Below are 19,567 nucleotides of genomic sequence, written 5' to 3'. Positions count from 1 at the left end.
CTGCCCCCCATTCAACAAATAATTCCTGTAATTTGCGCTCCTGCCCGAATGTGCACAGCAGCCGATAGTGTTCTGGGCATGCCTACTTGAGAAATGACGCTGATGTATGACCGGTACTTGTCAAGAATGCATAACACTATACTGGCATTGGTTGCTGTGCACATCTGGGCAGGAGTGAGAAATTACAGGGAGCGCGAGTGGCCAGAGCATGCGCTGCTTCTGTGTCCTATGTGCGACTGGCTGCAGTCGGAGCCACAAACAGGTGGCAGGGCAGTGCGAGTGGCCAGAGCATGCGCTGCTTCTTTGTCCTCTGTGCGACTGGCTGCAGTCGGAGCCACAAACAGGTGGCAGGGCAGTGCGAGTGGCCAGAGCATGCGCTGCTTCTTTGTCCTCTGTGAGACTGGCTGCAGTCGGAGCCACAAACAGGTGACAGGGCAGTGCAATGGATAAAAGCCCATCCAAAACAGAGAACAGGTAAGTAGCAAACATCCTGTCAAGATCCACTTTGGATGTTCTGTTGTAATTATAGTGGACCTGAACTCAGAACTTCCCTCTCTGCTCTAAAAGATATGCAACAACATAACCTTTAAATAAAAACATTTCTTTGTTACAGCTGATACAAATCCTGCAATAAATCTGCAGTGTGTCTACTTCCTGCTTTTATGGAAGCAGACATATTTTTAACATCCTGTGCTTTCAAATGAGCTTAGATGTTGTGGCAGTCAGGTGACACAGTGTAGAGATCAAATTACAACTTGTGACACAGAGGAGGGGGAATTAGACAGGCTCTCTAAATATATACATGGTACATTTCTCTGTTTTCCTTCTGTCCTGTGCAAGAGTTCAGCTCCACTTTAAAGCATCTGGATGACATTTATTTATATTTGCTGAAAAATCTATGTATCTCTTTTGAATGCCGAATGTAAATATGGTGGTGTGCTCTAACATATTGACAGTATACGGGGAACAACGTCTGAAGAAGGCTTATTAGCAGAAAGATTACTCTTTCTTTTAAGCCAATAAATGGTATCATCCTGATTCAAAACTCTCTGCTTTCGCGGATGGCTAAGATGGTACAATGCTGTACTGCTACAGGAAAGTAGAAGAATACCAAACCATACACACTAGCATATAGGTAGTAACAGTTCAGGTGCAGTGCTGCTCGGATACCCCTTCTCAAAATCCGGATTGAATTCGGATCCAGATACCCAGATATCCGATCCGAATCGGATATCCGAGTTTGAAATTTTGGAACCCGAATCGGATATCCGAACCCAGTATCCCAGATATCCGCCCAGATTCGGATATCCGGGTAGAAAGTGGGTTTGAAATTGCCTTTAAAACGTTTTTTAGGGTAAATGAGGCATGCAGCATCATGTTTTTTTAATGATGTGGGGACTTAAAATCCCCCCTTAAAAAAAAAAAAATCTCTCTCTCTCTCAGATGGGAAATCCGAGTTTGCTCGGATAGTGCTATTCGGATTTTAAAAAATATCCGAATTGCTATTCAAAGTTCGGATAGTGGAAAAAGTTCGGATTATCTGGGTAGTTCGGATACCCGAACATTGGATGAGCACCACTGCTCAGGTGTCCTTTAAAATGACAGTTTAGCAATGAAAGGGAAGAAAACAGCATTTTTATTATTGCAGTTCTCATAGATGGTAGGAGGACAGAAAATGAGTCAGGAAAGAGTTAACTAAGGAAGAGAAGAGACCACTGCTAGCTAAGATAAACAGTCATAAATTAGAGTTGATACATTAATTAACAACTGCTGGAGCCTGGGGTCAGTGTCAAAGTTGTAAAAGAAACTAGCAGAGCTCAGTGATGTTTGTGAATGAATGTCTGCATTAAAACTCAGCGGAACTTAGTTCTATCTGCTTTGTAATGTAAATCCCTTTTATTTCTCACATCCACTTGTATGTCCATCCAGGGCCGGGCCGAGGCATAGGCTGGAGAGGCTCCAGCCTCAGGGCGCAGTGTAGGAGGGGGCGCAGAATTCATTCAGCTGTCATTCCTAATTGTGTTTGAAGCAGAAAGAAATAAGAAAAGGGGATACATGGCAGTGACTGCAAGCCAGATAACTAGATATTAAGGTGTTGGGGAGGTTGTGGGCCATGTGGCGCCTCTTAGTCTAATAGCAATCAGTGTGTGACGGCTGGGGTGGGAGGGATGGAGAGACGCACTTTGGTGTCTCAGCCTTGGGTGCTGGAGGACCTTGTCCCGGCTCTGTGTCCATCATCAGAAGAATGATTGTTATAACACATCAAAAAGTGAGAGAGAGAGAGAGAAGCAGGGATTGGGGAACTCTGGAATTCAGCTATTAGTGCAGAGCAGGGCGCTGGATGGCTGCGCTGCGGGACCAGAGGAGATGATTTACTTTGACATATGACCTCTTCTCTCACCAAGTCATGCCGCCCTTCTTATCTTATCTAATTTTATCGCCCTAGGCCGTGGCCTTTCTGGCCTTTCCAGAAATCCGGCCCTGAACACCAGCCTCTGTTGCCCCATGGTGTGCCTCCAGGACCCCCCTGTGCGCCGCTATACCCCCCGCAGTGCTGGCGACATGCAGCGTGTCGCCAGCACAATGTTTACCTATGCCTGTCTGTTAGCGCCGCTCCCCCGCCTACTCCGTATCGGCGCTACCCACCTACGTCACTTCCCTCCAATCAACAGGAGGGAAGGGACACAGGCGGGTAGCGCCGACAAGGAGGAGGCGGGGGAGCGGCGCTAACAGACAGGCATAGGTAAACATTGTGCTGGCGACACGCTGCGTGTCGCCAGCACTGGGGGGGGGGGGGGGTACAGCGGCGCACAGGGGGGTCCTGGAGGCACACCATGGGGCAACAGAGGCTAGTGATAGTGTGCACAACCAGCCTCTGTGCCCCACTAACATAATGAAATCCCACCTCGGATTCTCTTTAAACATCTTCAGTTATCTATGTAAAAGAGCTTCCCTCAGCTATTCAACTTGTTCAAATGTAGTACTGTTTTGCTGAAGCACTTAAAACAGCCAAGAAACAGTGAGAGAGAGCTTGAGATAAGGTTTCACTGCAGGAAAGTTCAAAGGCTCATTATTTCTGCTTTGTTTCATAGCTTAAAACACAGAGTGTGGTTTGTAGACGGCAAATCTGAAAGTATGATGCAATGTTATAATTAAAAAAAGCTATATAACAAATACAAATATGAGACTCTTTACTTTGCTCGTAATGTTCTTTTCATTAGCTGTACTACACCTACAATTTATGATAGCATAAGGTGTTTACATAAGGTTTGCTTTAATTTATTTCTAGATCTTTCACTTATTGGGCATAAAATTAATCTCTGCCTTCTTTGGACATGTTTTTTTGGGAAGATTCTCACAGGATATATTCTTCAGAAAACAGATAAAAGGATGTTTATCACACCAGTGTAGAACCGCCTGAAGACTTCCCCGCGCCGATCGCAGCCCCTCACCCCCGTCTGGCATCTCTCTCTAAAATGTATGTGTTAATTATCTTGTCACGCCTGTAATTTCTCCCTGTAGTCTATTAATTAGAGGGTCGCACGCTAGGACCATGTTTACCCAATAGCTTGTTCTTTTTTCCCCCCCTTTTTTTAATTTTAATTATCGCAACTACTTAGAGAGGCTGACAAAGGCGAAATCATCCATTTCCATTCAGCGTGAAAAAAACAACAGAACGCCAAATGGGAACCACATTTGTTGCAGGAAGAAATTACAGTAGTGGATTTTTAAAATGTTATCATTGATGTATGAATGCAAATGTCTTTGTCGAAACAACAAGTCGTTTTAGGTGGAGTTGCTTTGTTAAAGGGTCAGTCCAAAGTGTTTTGCAGGTGTAGGTGGAATTGGGTGGACCGTACCACCCTCTGGAACGCCAGTGATTAGACTTGGATGCCATTGTACTTGGCATTGCTCCTGTCCGGCTCGTAGCGCCACTTTTACAGCTAAGACCGCATTTTCGGTAACGGAAAATTAATTAAAAATCCAATACACAAAGAGGGTGCAATTCAGTGTAGAGATTTTATCAATGGAGAGCGACATATAAAAAACTCCCCTGGGCAACGTGTAGAAATGTATTGTGGGTAATGCACAGGCACCCATTGGTGTCCCCATTGGTGTCTGTATGTTCCTCATGTTTTTATCACAGTACTCAATCCAGAAAGGGTTAAATTGGATGAGAAGCTCGAGAGATAAAATTGTGCGCCACCATAGGCAGGCAGTTTCTAGGCTAAACAGCACCCAGGGCGAGGGTGTAAAAATCACCCTGCATGTGGAGACAGGTATAGGTGCCCGCAGTATAGGTTAGCCAGGTCTAGTTGCCCCCAGTATAGGTAGCCAGCTATAGGTCCCCCCCAGTATAGGTAACCTGTATAGTTTCTCCCAGTATAGGTTAGATAGGTAGATGCCTCCAGTATACGTTAGATAGGTAGGTGCTTCCAAAAAAAGGTAGTCAATATAGTTGCCCCCAGCATAGGTTAGCTAGGTAGGCGTCTCTAGCATAGGAAGCCAGTATAGTTTCCCCCAGTATAGGTTAGATAGGTAGGTGCCCCCAGTATAGGTAGGTGCCTCCAATAAAGGTAGTCAGTATATTTGCCCCCAGTATAGGTTAGCTAGGTAGGTGCCCCCAGTATAGGTTAGCTAGGTAGGTGCCGGTAGTATAGGTTAGCTAGGTAGATGCCTCCAGCATAGGTAGCCAGTATAGTTGCCCACAGTATATGTTAGATAGGTAAGTGCCCATAGTATAGGTTAGATAGGTAGGTTCCCCTAGTATAGATTAGCTAGGTAGGTGCCAGCAGTATAGGTTAGCTAGGTAGGTGCCCGCAGTATAGGTTAGACAGGCAGGTGCCCCCAGTATAGGTTAGCTAGGTAGGTGCCGGTAGTATAGGTTAGCTAGGTAGGTGCCTCCAGCATAGGTAGCCAGTATAGTTGCCCCCAGTATAGGTTAGATAGGTAGGTGCCCACAGTATAGGTTAGATAGGTAGGTGCCTGCACTATAGGCTAGCTATGTAGGTGCTCCCAGTATAGATTAGCTAGGTAGGTGCCAGCAGTATAGGTTAGATAGGTAGGTGCCTCCAGCATAGGTAGCAAGCATGGGTGGGGGAGAACCGGCAAAGTGGAGTTTCAACTCACTTTCCTTAAATCCCACACGCTTGCAGCCTCTATCTGCTTCCTGTTCCAGGCGCCCGTCGCATTGGTAAGAGCACCCCCTGTGATGATGTAACTGCAGTAAGTATGAGGAGTAGGTGGGGGGAGGTTAGTGTTAGGTGTAGGTAGAGGGAGATTAGTGTTAGGCATAGGTGAGGGAGGTTAGTGATAGGCATACATGGGGTGGTTAGTGTTAGGCATAGGTGAGGGAGGTTAGTGTTAGACATTGATGGGGGAGGTTAGTGTTAGACATTGATGGGGAGATTAGTGCTAGGCATTGATAGGGGGAGGTTAGTGTTAGGAGTGGGTGGGGGTGGTAGTGTTAGGCATGGATAGGGAGTGTAGGTAGGGGGGGAGGTTAGTGTTAGGCATAGATGGGGAATTTAGTGCTAGGTATAGATGGGGAGGTTAGTGTTAGAAGTAGGTGGGGGGAGGGTGGTTAGTGTTATGAGTAGGTGGGGGGAGGTCAGATGAAAAACTGCTAACGAATTTGATCAAATTGATGTGATCGATCCATCAACTTGGTTAACAGTATTTAATTCCATCAGTGGATACAATCAATTTCCGAGCCACCATAACGATTGATTCCAATGATTAATCGTCCACTGGATTGCATCTTTCATGGACACCATAAGACCATGCTAAACAGTCCATCTAGAAACCAACAATCCCTTTGACGAATACTGGAGCACTGAGCAAAACGAGATCCCTGGCCTCCATTCTCCGAGAGCCGGTGACAAAAATGGAGGATAATTAATTAGAGGGCTCACTTTAAGCCTGATTGATAAATGCTAAACAGAAGATTCCAGCACCTATTGTTTTGTCCCCAGAGGATTACCCGGCCTGTTTAATAGTTCACTCGATCAGCCGTCTCCCGTGTTTCTCAGCCCCGTCCGTGCCAAGCGCAGCTAACCGTCTCTTGGCCGTCTAAGTCCCCTTAATGAAGATTAAGATGTGAGATCTCCAACGCTGCTGAAAATCCTGATTTTATTAACTTCTTAAGGGCTGCTGAAAAACGGGGACATTCTTTAATAAGGAATTATACAAATCGAGGGGGAAGAAAAACAATTAGAAAGATTTTTCAGGTAATGGGCTTTCGGAAACATAAAGCATTATATGATCTCCATGTAATGAAAGCTATGAGGGTGCACGTTAAGCACATTCCAGAAGGACTTGTTTTTTGGATCAAGCTGAACGTCCTTCACAGGAGAAGGGGGGCTTCAACCGAAAGATGTCCTGCAGAATGGACAGATCTCAGGACTGAGTAATGCACCGAGGCTTATCCAGACATCCTAAAGACCCACTCAACCTAAAAACTGAACAAACGCTAAAAGCAATCAGGTTGCTAAGTGGATATAAACAGAGTGTAAGAAGCAAGCTTTTTCATTCAACAAACGTGCTTGGAACTGAAGAAGAGTTTAAATACACTTACAGCCTTTTGTAGGATTCAGCCAGCAGGTGGGTCAGTCAGGAGTGACCATGTTAGTAGCTCTTTGGGTGAGACAGAACCCCCCCACCACCACCACCACCACCACCACATAGCAGTATTAGGTAGCCTTTGTTTTTGATAAAAAATAAAAACTCTATGTGCACACACAGTTCCAGAAAAAACTGAGACTCCACCACTTGTGCTTTAGTACAGCGAACATGTCCACTGCATGGGATAATAAAGTTCTCACCAAATGGTATATGGCCCAAATTACAGGGTCTCTCAATGCATGTATCTCTCCTCAGGAACTTTATGAGAAGGCAACCGTCATTGTCTATTAGCAGGGCCAGAGGTAAGAGAGGCTCCAGCCTCAGGACACAGTGTAGGGAGGGTGCACAACTCACTCAGCTATCATTCCCCTATTGTGTTTGTAGCAGAGAGAAAAAAGAAACACAGAAACATGGATACATAGCAGCGACTGAAAGCCAGCTAACTAGAGATTTTTAAAGTGTCGGGGGGGGGGGGGGGGGGGGGACACACACAACGGTTCGGGGCACCTCTTAGTCTAATGGCAGTCTGTGTGATGGCTGGGGTGGGAGGGGTGGAGGGGCACACTTTGGTGTCTCAGCCTTGGGTGCTGGAGGGCCTTGCCCCGGCTCTGTTAATTAGAGAACGAAGCCTCATGTTTCTCTCACTTTACCTTCCCTTAAAAAGTGAGCCTGTGCCCAACTGCCTATGGAGTGAGACTTGGGCCAATGTCATACCGCTTACTCTCCCTTGAACCCCTCACTCAGCAGTTCCAAGAGGCTAGAGGTCACTAGATCACTGCCTACAAACCCTGTCACTATATCACAGTGCTGACTAGAAATGCTGACCGTTGGCCACACCACTGAAGAACTCTGGCCAATTACCTGATATTGGTAAAACAACCTTGATTGGTCACTGTACCCCTTATTACACACCCCATCATATCTCAGTCTACTCCTGCAATGATTGCATCTGCCCATATGGGTTGCGTCACTGTACTTCTGACTTTACGGTCTTCCACCCTGTCCATCATTTGCTCAGGAGATTCTACATTATCTAAAGTTCAAACAGGACCAAGTTTTACGAGCCCCTCCGTTCTCTCTCTGAAACCAACGTTCCTTGTGAGGTCATAAAATCTTCATCTCATCCCGAGAAAACGAGGACCTGTCCCTCTACTTGAAATTTAATGGTCCCCATTCTTTCCATATTCATCTCCGATAAGCAAGCGTGTGCTGAGAAATGCGGGTGATGAATGCCGCAAGTTCAATTACAGTTCAGTTCAATCTCCTTCTAAGAACGGGCCCTTCTCCTGACATGATTATTAAACGTTTGCTTTGAAATTCAAGAATGAATTCAGCGTTTTCCCCTTTGTTGACAGTTAAGAATAGCTCAATAGGGCCTTAATGCGGCGGATTACCGCGCCGGTGTCATGAATACTGTCTTCGTAGGTGAAAGGGACTCTTCCAGCAGCTAAGCAAACAAAAAAACAAGGTGCTGTTTGGATTTCAATGCTAAACTTAAGACTTGGGATACGTGCTGAAATCCCCCGAGCGGAGAATTTCCAGGCTCAATCTTTGCTTGGGCTCACCTCAAAGACGGGTCATCAGCGTGTCATAAACTTGGCTTAGAAAAAAAAAACACACATGAGCTGCTATCTTTTTCTATTCATATTCTAAAATGGATTTGCTGATAGTTACTGTAATATATCCAAAGGTTAAAGTCCCTCCTCCCCCCACTGCTAATGTTTACCAGTTTTTTAAGTCAAAGCGAAACCCATAAGGCTGTGCAAACAGCAGGGCCTGGAATCTTTGCCTTCTCATCTGCTTAGAGCTATTCAGAGCGACATAATTAATTGTCAGGGCTTATCAGTGAGAACTGTCTGGCAGTTAAAGGTGTTTCCACCCTGTGAGTGATTATATAGAAACCAGACCGTGTCAACAAGGATGGGTGGTGAGTGGAGAAGTCGGAGGAAGAGTGACACTAGTTCTGCACAGTTAGATGGCAATTCTAAAGTTTAGTTTTAGGGCTCAACTTCTTCCATATTCTAAGGAGGGGGTAGATGGGATAAAGGGTGTGTGTGTGTGGTCTACAGCTGATTGGAATGGTTGAAGAACCTACCCAATAATTTACCGTGTGCTATTCATACTATCTGGCTAAAGGATTCGTTTAGGGACGTGTGTATGGTCTACAACGGATTGTTGGTTCTACCCAATAATCTGCCATGTGCAATTCACGCCAACACACTGATGGGTTAGCTCAAGAATCTATGTATGGTTCACAGTTGAATGGGTGCAGGTTCTAACCAATAATCTACCATGTACAGTTCACACCACCCAACTGAAGAATTAGCTGATGAACCTGTGTATGGTCCACTGCTGAATGGGTGCAGGTTCTACCCAATAACCTGCCATGTACAGTTCACACTATTCAACCGAAGGATTAGCTCATGGACCTGTATAAGGTCCACTGTTGATTGAACTGCTTGTTGAGAAATAAAGGTAGAAGACCGAGAGCCCAATATAGTGTAGTATATATTAGAAAGGGAGGGGGTGTAATATGAAATGTAAGTATTATACTCACAAACCAGGGTTACCTCCAAGGCAACCACTGTAAAGGCAGGTGGGGAGAACAAGCCTGTCCCCACTCAGGAATAAGACGTCGCTCTCTGTGGATAGGAGGAAATTACAGGGTAGATCACCCTTCCACCAACGGTGGACTTCTAGATGCGCAGAGATGTACAGAGGCGCCGGTAGGAAAAGTCACTAAAAAGTTTAAAATTGTTCCGGTTGCGGTGGTGGACCAGCCAACCATAAACAGACACATGTACTGTCGAAGTTCAAATAATGTACAATTTATTAATTTACTCCCAATGAAAGTTGCAACGCGTTTCGCAGGCAAGAACCCGTTTCCTCAGGCAATAAATAACAGGAGCAATACACAGCATGTAGTCAAGTAGTTGCTTGGCACCTCTGTGACTGCTTGTTGGTTCTTCCTAATAATTTGCAGTCAACAATTCACGCCAACAAAATGATGGTTAAGCCAGGGAACGAGTGTATGGTCTACAGCTTGCTGGATTGGTTGTGGGTTCTAACCAATAATCTGCCACACATAGATCACACCACCCAAGGAATAGGTCTTTGGACTACATATAACTGATTTGGTTGTTGGTTCTACCCAATAATCTGCCATGTACAGGTCATGCCACCCAAGAAGTGTGTGTATTGTGTACAGCTATAACTGGTTTGGCTGTTTGTTCTACACAATAATCTACTATGTAAAGTTCACCCCTACCTGGCAGATCACAGAGATCGAGGTAGTGATGGTCATGTCTAGGAAAACTCACTATGTGATCAGTTTGGTCAGGTGATAGGTATGTAAGTCTCTGATTTGCTAGTCATGATCATGTGTTAAACAGGATGTGATCACAGCAAATCAGAGCTCTGCAAATCTATCAGCTGATCAAACAAATCACATGCTCCTCCATGAGCTCTCCTAGACATGACCATCACTAATTGTGGGATGCTGGTACTGATGCCGATTTTCATTACCGAATGCCTCGGGGGGTCACAAAACTACCAGCTACACGTAACTTCAGACTATGCAACTGCTGAACGATTGTATGAAAGTATCCCGTGCAATCACAGGTTTAGATCTAAATGATAAATATAGCATTGAAACCGCTTATTCTATAGTAAATTAACGTGGGTTTATTTTTGGTCTGTATATATTACACTTTATATATTTTTATCACTCAGGTATTATTACCCATGTCAATGGTTATTAATACCTAATCTGCAATAAATATCTTCATTATTTTCTCATAAAGCTCGCTACTGGCGCTAATGAGGCCACTGAACCATTTAGCGGCACAATGGCGCGGTTTGTAGCGAAGGAGATTTAAATTACCATTATTTTTGTCTAAGTATTACTTATCACAATGGAAATTTAAATACACGGCCACAAAACATTTAATGTTCTAGGTAATTTAGATTGACACAAATCGCTCAGAGAAACGCGTCGAGAACGGTTACGCTGAGCAAAATAATTGGCCGCATGGACGGCAGGTGTTATTAAAAAAAAAAAAATTACTAGTGGAAGTTAAACAAAAGCATTTGTAGAATATTCAAGAAAAGGTTAAATAAACGTTGAGAAGGATCTATACAATAAAGGTGTAGGGCCGCGGCTCTCCGAGTACAGCTGAGTCCCCAATATCCGGCACCGGCGGGGGAAACCTGATGCCGGATACGGAACATGTGCTTGCCGTTTTTTTCAGCAACCTGTGAAAAAAGCACAGACCTTCCCCTCTAAATACTTAGAGAGCCTCCAGCGATGTCTCGCAGCCTTCCTGCAGCACCTAGCGGGCTACTAACTGCTTTCCGGCACCTTCCGTGCTCACAAGTTGGTGGGTCACCTGACCAGATGACACACCGTCTTCTAGAACAAACATGATCGTGGGAAAGCTTGGAGAGGCGACATTCTAGGTACACACCATACAATTTACTGTTAGATTTACCTGCCGGATAAGTTTCTCCAAAATGTTGGAAAAAATCTATCTGGCAGATAAATCTAAAGCCCCATGTCCGATTGGGATTTGATTTGATTTGCCATTGCAATCGGACATGTCGGATTGAATCGAATCTATGAATCGAATCTCACAAAAAATTGTATTGTGTAGACGGGGCTTAAAGCCTTATACACACCATGCAATTTCCCGTTAGATTGATGGGTCGAATAGATAATTCCCGACAGATCGGATCTGATTTCAGATCCTTTTTCTGATTAATTTGCATAGAAGTGATGAGAAAATCGATCAGAAAACGATCGGATCTGTCGGAAATTATCTATCTGATGGAAAATTGCATGGTGTGTACCAGGCATAACAGAAAAAACAATTATTCAATATGGCAATTATTCAATCAGATTTGCGGAATCGTAAGCAATCGGAAGGCAATGATCTATTTTTCCCATAAATGGGCAGGGTTGGATTTCTACTTTACAGCGCCCAAGGCCCGCTGCCACCAACCAGAATTCAGGCTGTGTGCAGCAAAGCAGAGCGGCTTTGAAGCAGGAGAGAGGATTTCTTTTGACATGCAGCCTCTTGCGGTCAGCAATCCGTTACCTCCATTTTTTTAGTGACCTTGGGGTCACAACGCTGCAACTAGACTCTCTGCTTCTCCTCCAAGAGCAGAGAAATGGGAGAGAGCTGCGGAGGGGGTGAAGGCGGGGGAGGGGCTCGGAGGAGAGGAATAGAGGCGGAGCAGAGAGGCTCTGCGGAAAATGTCTTTGTCCCATTTGTATGTCAGGTACACGTTAATACTAATCTACCCACCACACTCTCCACCGATATCAGCGCCACCTTCCACTGCTAACCACACAATCCACCGATATCTGCCGCCACCTAAAACTGCTAGTTATCGAGCTCATGACGGTGCACCAATGACACAGTGGTGCCACCATACCCGCAATAATAGCCCGACCGGCCGCAAGCACGGCCCCCAGCATGAGACATACAAGACCCACATCTCTGAGCTGAGTTCAGTTTATTTACCAAGTCAAAGGTGAACTCCGCTACCATAGAAAACACAAAGTTATGAATTCATTGGGAAGAAAAATAAAATATTAGTAGTTGTCATAATATGCAATTCAGGGCTATGCTGGTTGGACACCGATGGTTGTGTCACACGGAAAGTCACATAAACGAGCGGTTTTCACTTTTCACACTCAAGAGTATCAAGAGTTTAGACAAGCAAGTGAAGTGTGGTCCGGTGTTAGTCGAGGGGCAAAAATGCAGACATCAAACCAACAAGCGATGATTCTGGTGATACCTTCAATGACTAACTGTACATGGTTTATTGCATGCTAAGTTTGTTCTTCAGGCATTATACAGAACTGGATCAGAACCGTACCGGTTGAACAATTCCGCTCCAGTTCTGTATAATGCCTCAGTGTTCTCCCCAGGCTGTTTTAGCCGGGTGCTCCACCCTGCTAGTTTTGGTGAGCACCCGGCTGTCATAGGTTCACCTCCTCCTCTGTTGTCAGCAGAGTTGTGCAGAACAGCACAGCCTTCCATTCTCTCTTATCACCCCACCCAGCTATTTTGTCATGCCACCCAGCTGAAAAACAATTCTGGGGAGAACTCTGTGCCTGATGAAGAAACTTAAAGGACAACTGCAGTGAGAGGGATATGAAGGCTGCCATATTTATTTCCTTTTAAACAATACCAGTTGCCTGGCTGTCCTGCTGATCCTCTGCCTGTAATACTTTTAGGCATAGAGCCAGAACTAGCATGCAGCAGATCAGATAACGTACACGTGGACAGAGGCGCCAGAAGGATAAAAGTCAAAGTGGCGCCTCTGTCCACGAGTACGTTACTGGAGTCCACCCTTAGAGGGGTGTTACCCCTTTTTTATGTTCTACAGAGAGCGACTTCTTAATCCTGAGTGTGGACAGGTCTAATCTCCCCACCTGCTGATATAGTGGTTACCTGGATGGTAACCCTGGTTTGTATTATCATATAAAGTACTTGCTTTATCATACTCAAAGCACCAGTACATACTACACTATATTGGGCTCTCGTTGTTTCTATTTTTGTACACAGATCAGATCTTTCTGACATTATTATCAGATCTAACAAGATTAGCTGCATGCTTGTTTCAGGTGTTATCCAGACACTACTGCAGCCATAGATCAGCAGGACTGCCAGGCAACTGGTATTGTTTAAAAGGAAATAAATATGGCAGCCTCCATGTACCTCTCACTTCCGTTGTCCTTTAATCTTTCCAAATCTTGCCATTAACCATGTATAGTTAGTCATTAAAGTTATTACCCGAATCAACGTTTAAGAGTTCGGACGAGAGTCAGGGAGAAGTTGGGAGCCGGTGGAAAAAGGCCCAATGTAACATTGCTTCTGTCAAGAGATGTACCTTATTGTAATTTTCTAAATATTTTTTATTTTTTTATTCTTTTTTCCCCCCAAGAATAGTATGTGAAAGTGGACCTGAACTCTTCCACAAGAAAAACATGGAGAAATGCACCCTGTATGTACTTAGAGAGATTCCCCCTCTTCTGTGACTGATCACAATTGTAATTTGATCTCTCAGCTGTGTCAGCTGGCTGCCTCGGTAGAGCAGCACATTTGTAAACCCAGAATGTTAACCCTATGTCTGCTTCCATGAAAGCAGGAAGTAGACACACTGCAGATTTATTGAAGGCTTTGTATCAGTTGTAACAAAGACATGTTTTTCTTTAAAGAAAACCTGTAATGAAAAAAACCTCCCCTGGGGGGCACTCACCTCGGGTGGGGGAAGCCTCCGGATCCTGTTGAGGCTTCCCCCATCCTCCTCCGTCCCATAAAGCTCCCCGAACAGCGGGGATGTAAATATTTACTTTCCCGGCTCCAGCGCAGGCGCAGTATCAGCTCTCCGCTCAAAGATAGGCGGAAATAGCTGATCGCTGTCGGGCTGCTCTATTGCGCAGGCGCAAGTCTCCTGCGCCTGTGCAGTAGAGCAGACCCGACAGAGATCAGCTATTTTCACCTATCCCCGTGCTGAGAGCCACAACAGCGCCCCCTCTGGAGCCAGGGAAGGTAAATAAATCAGCGCTTGTCAGGCTTGTCGAGCCAGGATTGCCGGACGCTTCGGGGGAGCCAGCGCTGGACTGCCTGCAGCTACAGGGGAGGGGGAAGCCTCATTGGGACCCTGAGGCTTCCCCCTCCCGAGGTGAGTATTTCCCAGGGGAACTTTTTTTGTTACAGGTTCTCTTTACAGGTTATTATTCTGTTCCTTATCTTTTAGAGCAGAGAAAGTTGTGAGTTTAGGTGCGCTTTAAAGAGACACTGAAGCGAAAAAAAAATATATGATATAATGAATTGGTTGTGTACTATGAATAATTACTAGAAGATTAGCAGCAAATAAAATATTCTCATACTTTTATTTTCAAGTATATAGTGTTTGTTCTAACATTGCATCATTCTATAATATGTGTAGATTACACAACACTAAGCTTTCAAAATGAGTCTTTCAGAGCAGTCTGTGAAGTAATGACCTCTCCTCTAGCAGATAAAAAGAAAACAGTTCACTTACAGTTGAGATAATAAAAGTCAGATAACAGCCCTCTCCACGACTAACTTAGTCGTAGAGATTAATGGCTTTTTTGCATAGAGATAACAACTGGAGTTTCTTAGCTCTTCCTGTACTGGAAACAATTAGACTGATGTATCTGATCTTAATGTTTTATTTCTTAGCTGTACTACACATACAAATCATAATATCATAATTTTTTTTTCGCTTCAGTGTCTCTTTAAAGGCCCTTTTCCACCAGCGCTGGCTGAATCGCAAAAACGCAAACCGCTAGCGATTTTACAATCGCTACGGTTTGCTTTTTAACATAGGAATCGCGGTAGGTAATTTCCACTACCGCGATTCGTTTTTTACTTGATCGCGATCGCGCTCGCGCCTCGGAGCGACTTTTGCCGCGATTTTGCTATGCAGTGCATAGCATAGCAAAATCGCGGCCGTGAACGTCGGGGAATCGGCGGTAATTGCGATTCAGCAATCGCTAGCGTTCAGCGTGAACGCTAGCGATTGCTAGTGGAAAAGGGCCCTAAGGCTGACCTGCGCCCCACTGACACCACACTGGGTTCCTGCTCATGGATTTTTGTGTGTGTATTTATTCCAGCACTTGTCTGTGTGATTTATAGGCCTGTACAGTGAGCTCTGCGTATCACAACAAGGTGTGAAGGTCACACAGGTGTAGCTGGTTGCACAGGTATTCTGGGATCAGACACCTTTCATCCCCACTGCTTATCTTATCGCAGGGCCATGTGTCAGAGCTCCTCACAGAGGTGTTGTGACTACAGTAAACCCGAGGAGGACATGTGACGGCGATTACACAGCACAGCGAGGACAGTAGCAGGAAAAGGCTGGCATCATGGCGGAGGCCGTACAGCCGGAGTCTCAGCGTTCTGATAGGGGGAAACGCTTCACACTTCCTCACAAAGGTTCACAGAGCCGACGCCTGTAAGAAAGTCACTTCTGCCATCGTTTGGCTTCAGTGCTGAACTTCAGCCTGTACGTCTGCTTATCAAACGCTTCATACACACCCTAGATGAGAGGTGTCAAACTCAAATACAAAGTGGGCTGAAACTGAACACTGGGACCAAGTTGTGGACCAACCTTAATGTCTAGTGGCCACCTCTCTCCCTTATTCAGTTACCTGGTGTCTAATGGCCCCCCCTACAACCCCTACACAGTTCCCCGTTGACTAGTGCACCCCTCCTTTTCTCCCCTATATAGTTCCCTGGTGTCTAGAGGCCCTACTTCCTCACCTATACAGTTCCCTGGTGCTAATGGCCCCCCTCCCCTATACAGTTCCCTAGTGTCTAGAGCCTCCCTTATCCAGTTTCCTAGTGTCTAGTGGCTCCCCTCCCTCCCCTATACAGTTTCCCGGTGTCTAGTGGCCCTCCTAATACAGTTCTCTGGTGTCTAGTGGCCCCCCTCCCTCCCCTATACAGTTTCCTGATGTCTAGTGCCTCCCCTATCCAGTTTCCTACTGTCTACTGACACCCCTCCCTCCCCTATACAGTTCCCTGGTGTCTAGTGGCCCTCCTCCAACCACTATACAGTTTCCTGGTGTCTAGTGGGCCTCCTCATACAGTTCTCTGGTGTCTAGTGGTCCCGGACCCCTCCCCTATACAGTTCCCTGGTGTTTAGAGCTTTTTCTCCTACCTCCCTCATATGACTTCTCTGGTGATCTAGGGCTTCACCTCCAATGCAGCTTCCCTGGTGGTCTACAATGGGCCAAACATAATGCATATTGGGGAAAACACTTGAAGGCCAAATGTAATGGCTCTGAGGGCCAAATGTGGCCCAGGGGCCGGAGTTTGACATGTATACTCTAGATAGATGAAACTCAGCCGATAAGGACTGCTTCCGACTAGAATCTAGTGTGAGTGCAGCAGCCCCTGACCCCTCTCGGGCAGCTATCAGCCTGGCAGGTGGACTCAGCCGAGAGCATTGTTCCCCCCATTTCACCCACCTGCTAGTACGCCTGGTACACACCATGCAACCATTTCCTGTCAGATTGACAGGACAAATCGATAATTTCCAGCATGTCCAATCTGATTTCCAATAGTTTTTCCTGATCAATTTTGTAAAGAAGCGATCAGAAAATAGATCAGAAAACAATCAGACATCAGATCTGATCTTTTAAATTATCGATTCAACCCATCGATCTGACAGGAAATTGCATGATGTGTACCAGGCATTAGACTATGGCTATGGTAGGATTAGATTGTGAGCTCCTCTGAGGACAGTCAGTGACATGACTATGTACTCTGTAATGTGCTGCAGAACAGCACAGGAAATTGATCTGACAGGAAATTGCATGATGTGTACCAGGCATTAGACTATGGCTATGGTAGGATTAGATTGTGAGCTCCTCTAAGGACAGTCAGTGACATGACTATGTACTCTGTAATGTGCTGCAGAAGATGTCAGTGCTATATAAATACATAATAATAATATGGTAGGACATTAGACTATGACTATGGTAGGGTTAGAGTGTGAGCTCCTCTGAGGACAGTAAGTGACATGACTATGTACTCTGTAAAGTGCTGCAGAAGATGTCAGTGCTATATAAATACATAATAATAATATGGTAGGACATTACACTATGACTATGATAGGATTAGATTGTGAGCTCCTCTGAGGGCAGCCAGTGACATGCCCATGTACTCTGTAATGTGCTGCAGGAGATGTCAGTGCTATATAAATACATAATAATAATATGGGAGGACATTAGACTATGACTATAGGATTAGAGTGTGAGCTCCTCTGAGGACAGTCAGTGACATGACTATGTACTTTGTAATGTGCTGCAGAAGATGTCAGTGCTATATAAATACATCATAATACGGTAGGACATTATACTAGGACTATGACTATGGTAGGATTAGATTGTGAGCGCCTCTGAGGACAGTCAGTGACATGACTATGTACTCTGCAAAGTGCTGCAGAAGATGTCTGTGCTATATAAATACATAATAATAATATGGTAGGACATTAGACTATGACTATGGTAGGAATTAGAGTGTGAACTCCTCTGAGGACAGTAAGTGACATGACTATGTACTCTGTAAAGTGCTGCAGAAGATGTCTGTGCTATATAAATACATAATAATAATATGGTAGGACATTAGACAATCACTATAGCAGGATTAGAGTGTGAGCCCCTCTGAGGACAGTCAGTGACATGACTATGTACTCTGTAAAGTGCTGCAGAAGATGTCAGTGCTATATAAATGCATTATAATAATATGGTAGGACATTATACTAGGACTATGACTATGGTAGGATTAGATTGTGAGCTCCTCTGAGGACAGTTGGTGACATGACTATGTACTCTGTAATGTGCTGCACAAGATGTCAGTGCTATATAAATACATAATAATAATATGGTAGGACATTAGACTATGACTATGGTAGGATTAGATTGTGAGCTCCTCTGAGGACAGTCAGTGACATGACTATGTACTCTGTAATGTGCTGCAGAAGATGTCAGTGCTATATAAATACATAATAATAATATGGTGGGACATTAGACTATGACTATGGTGGGATTAGAGTGTGAGCCCCTCTGAGGACAGTCAGTGACATGACTATGTACTCTGTAATGTGCTGCAGGAGATGTCAGTGCTATATAAATACATAATAATAATATGGTGGGACATTAGACTATGACTATGGTAGGATTAGAGTGTGAGCTCCTCTAAGGACAGTCAGTGACATGACTATGTACTCTGTAAAGTGCTGTAGAAGATGTCAGTGCTATATAAATACATAATAATAATAATATGGTAGGACATTAGACTATGACTATGGTAGGATTAGAGTGTGAGCCCCTCTGAGGACAGTCAGTGACATGACTATGTACTCTGTAATGTGCTGCAGAAGATGTCAGTGCTGTATAAATACATAATAATATGGTAGGACATTATACTAGGACTATGACTATGGTAGGATTAGATTGTGAGCTCCTCTGAGGACAGTCAGTGACATGACTATGTACTCTGTAAAGTGCTGTAGAAGATGTCAGTGCTATATAAATACATAATAATAATAATATGGTAGGACATTAGACTATGACTATGGTAGGATTAGAGTGTGAGCCCCTCTGAGGACAGTCAGTGACATGACTATGTACTCTGTAATGTGCTGCAGAAGATGTCAGTGCTGTATAAATACATAATATGGTAGGACATTATACTAGGACTATGACTATGGTAGGATTAGAGTGTGAGCTCCTCTGAGGACAGTCAGTGACATGACTATGTACTCTGTAATGTGCTGCAGGAGATGTCAGTGCCATATAAATACATAATAATATGGTAGGACATTAGACTATGACTATGGTAGGATTAGATTGTGAGCTCCTCTGAGGACAGTCAGTGACATGACTATGTACTCTGTAATGTGCTGCAGGAGATGTCAGTGCTATATAAATACATAATAATAATGTGGTAGGACATTAGACTATGACTATGGTAGGATTAGACTGTGAGCTCCTCTGAGGACAGTCAGTGACATGACTATGTACTCTGTAATGTGCTGCAGGAGATGTCAGTGCTATATAAATACATAATAATAATATGGTAGGACATTACACTATGACTATGGTAGGATTAGATTGTGAGCTCCTCTGAGGACAGTCAGTGACATGACTATGTACTCTGTAATGTGCTGCAGGAGATGTCAGTGCTATATAAATACATAATAATAATATGGTAGGACATTACACTATGACTATGGTAGGATTAGAGTGTGAGCTCCTCTGAGGACAGTCAGTGACATGACTATGTACTCTGTAATGTGCTGCAGAAGATGTCAGTGCTATATAAATACATAATAATAATATGGTAGGACATTACACTATGACTATGGTAGGATTAGAGTGTGAGCTCCTCTGAGG

General features: G+C 44.5%; 1 protein-coding gene across 5 annotated transcripts in view; it reads right to left on the bottom strand.

Moving 5' to 3' along the window:
* Nucleotides 1–19,567, bottom strand: part of PRDM16 (PR/SET domain 16) — an 805,072-nt gene that overhangs the window by 346,403 nt on the left and 439,102 nt on the right. The gene's annotated exons all lie outside the window — the stretch shown is intronic.

Source organism: Hyperolius riggenbachi, chromosome 6 (assembly GCF_040937935.1).
Source record: "Hyperolius riggenbachi isolate aHypRig1 chromosome 6, aHypRig1.pri, whole genome shotgun sequence".
Taxonomy (NCBI): Eukaryota; Metazoa; Chordata; class Amphibia; order Anura; family Hyperoliidae; genus Hyperolius; species Hyperolius riggenbachi.
This window is presented reverse-complemented; position numbering and strand designations above follow the sequence as displayed.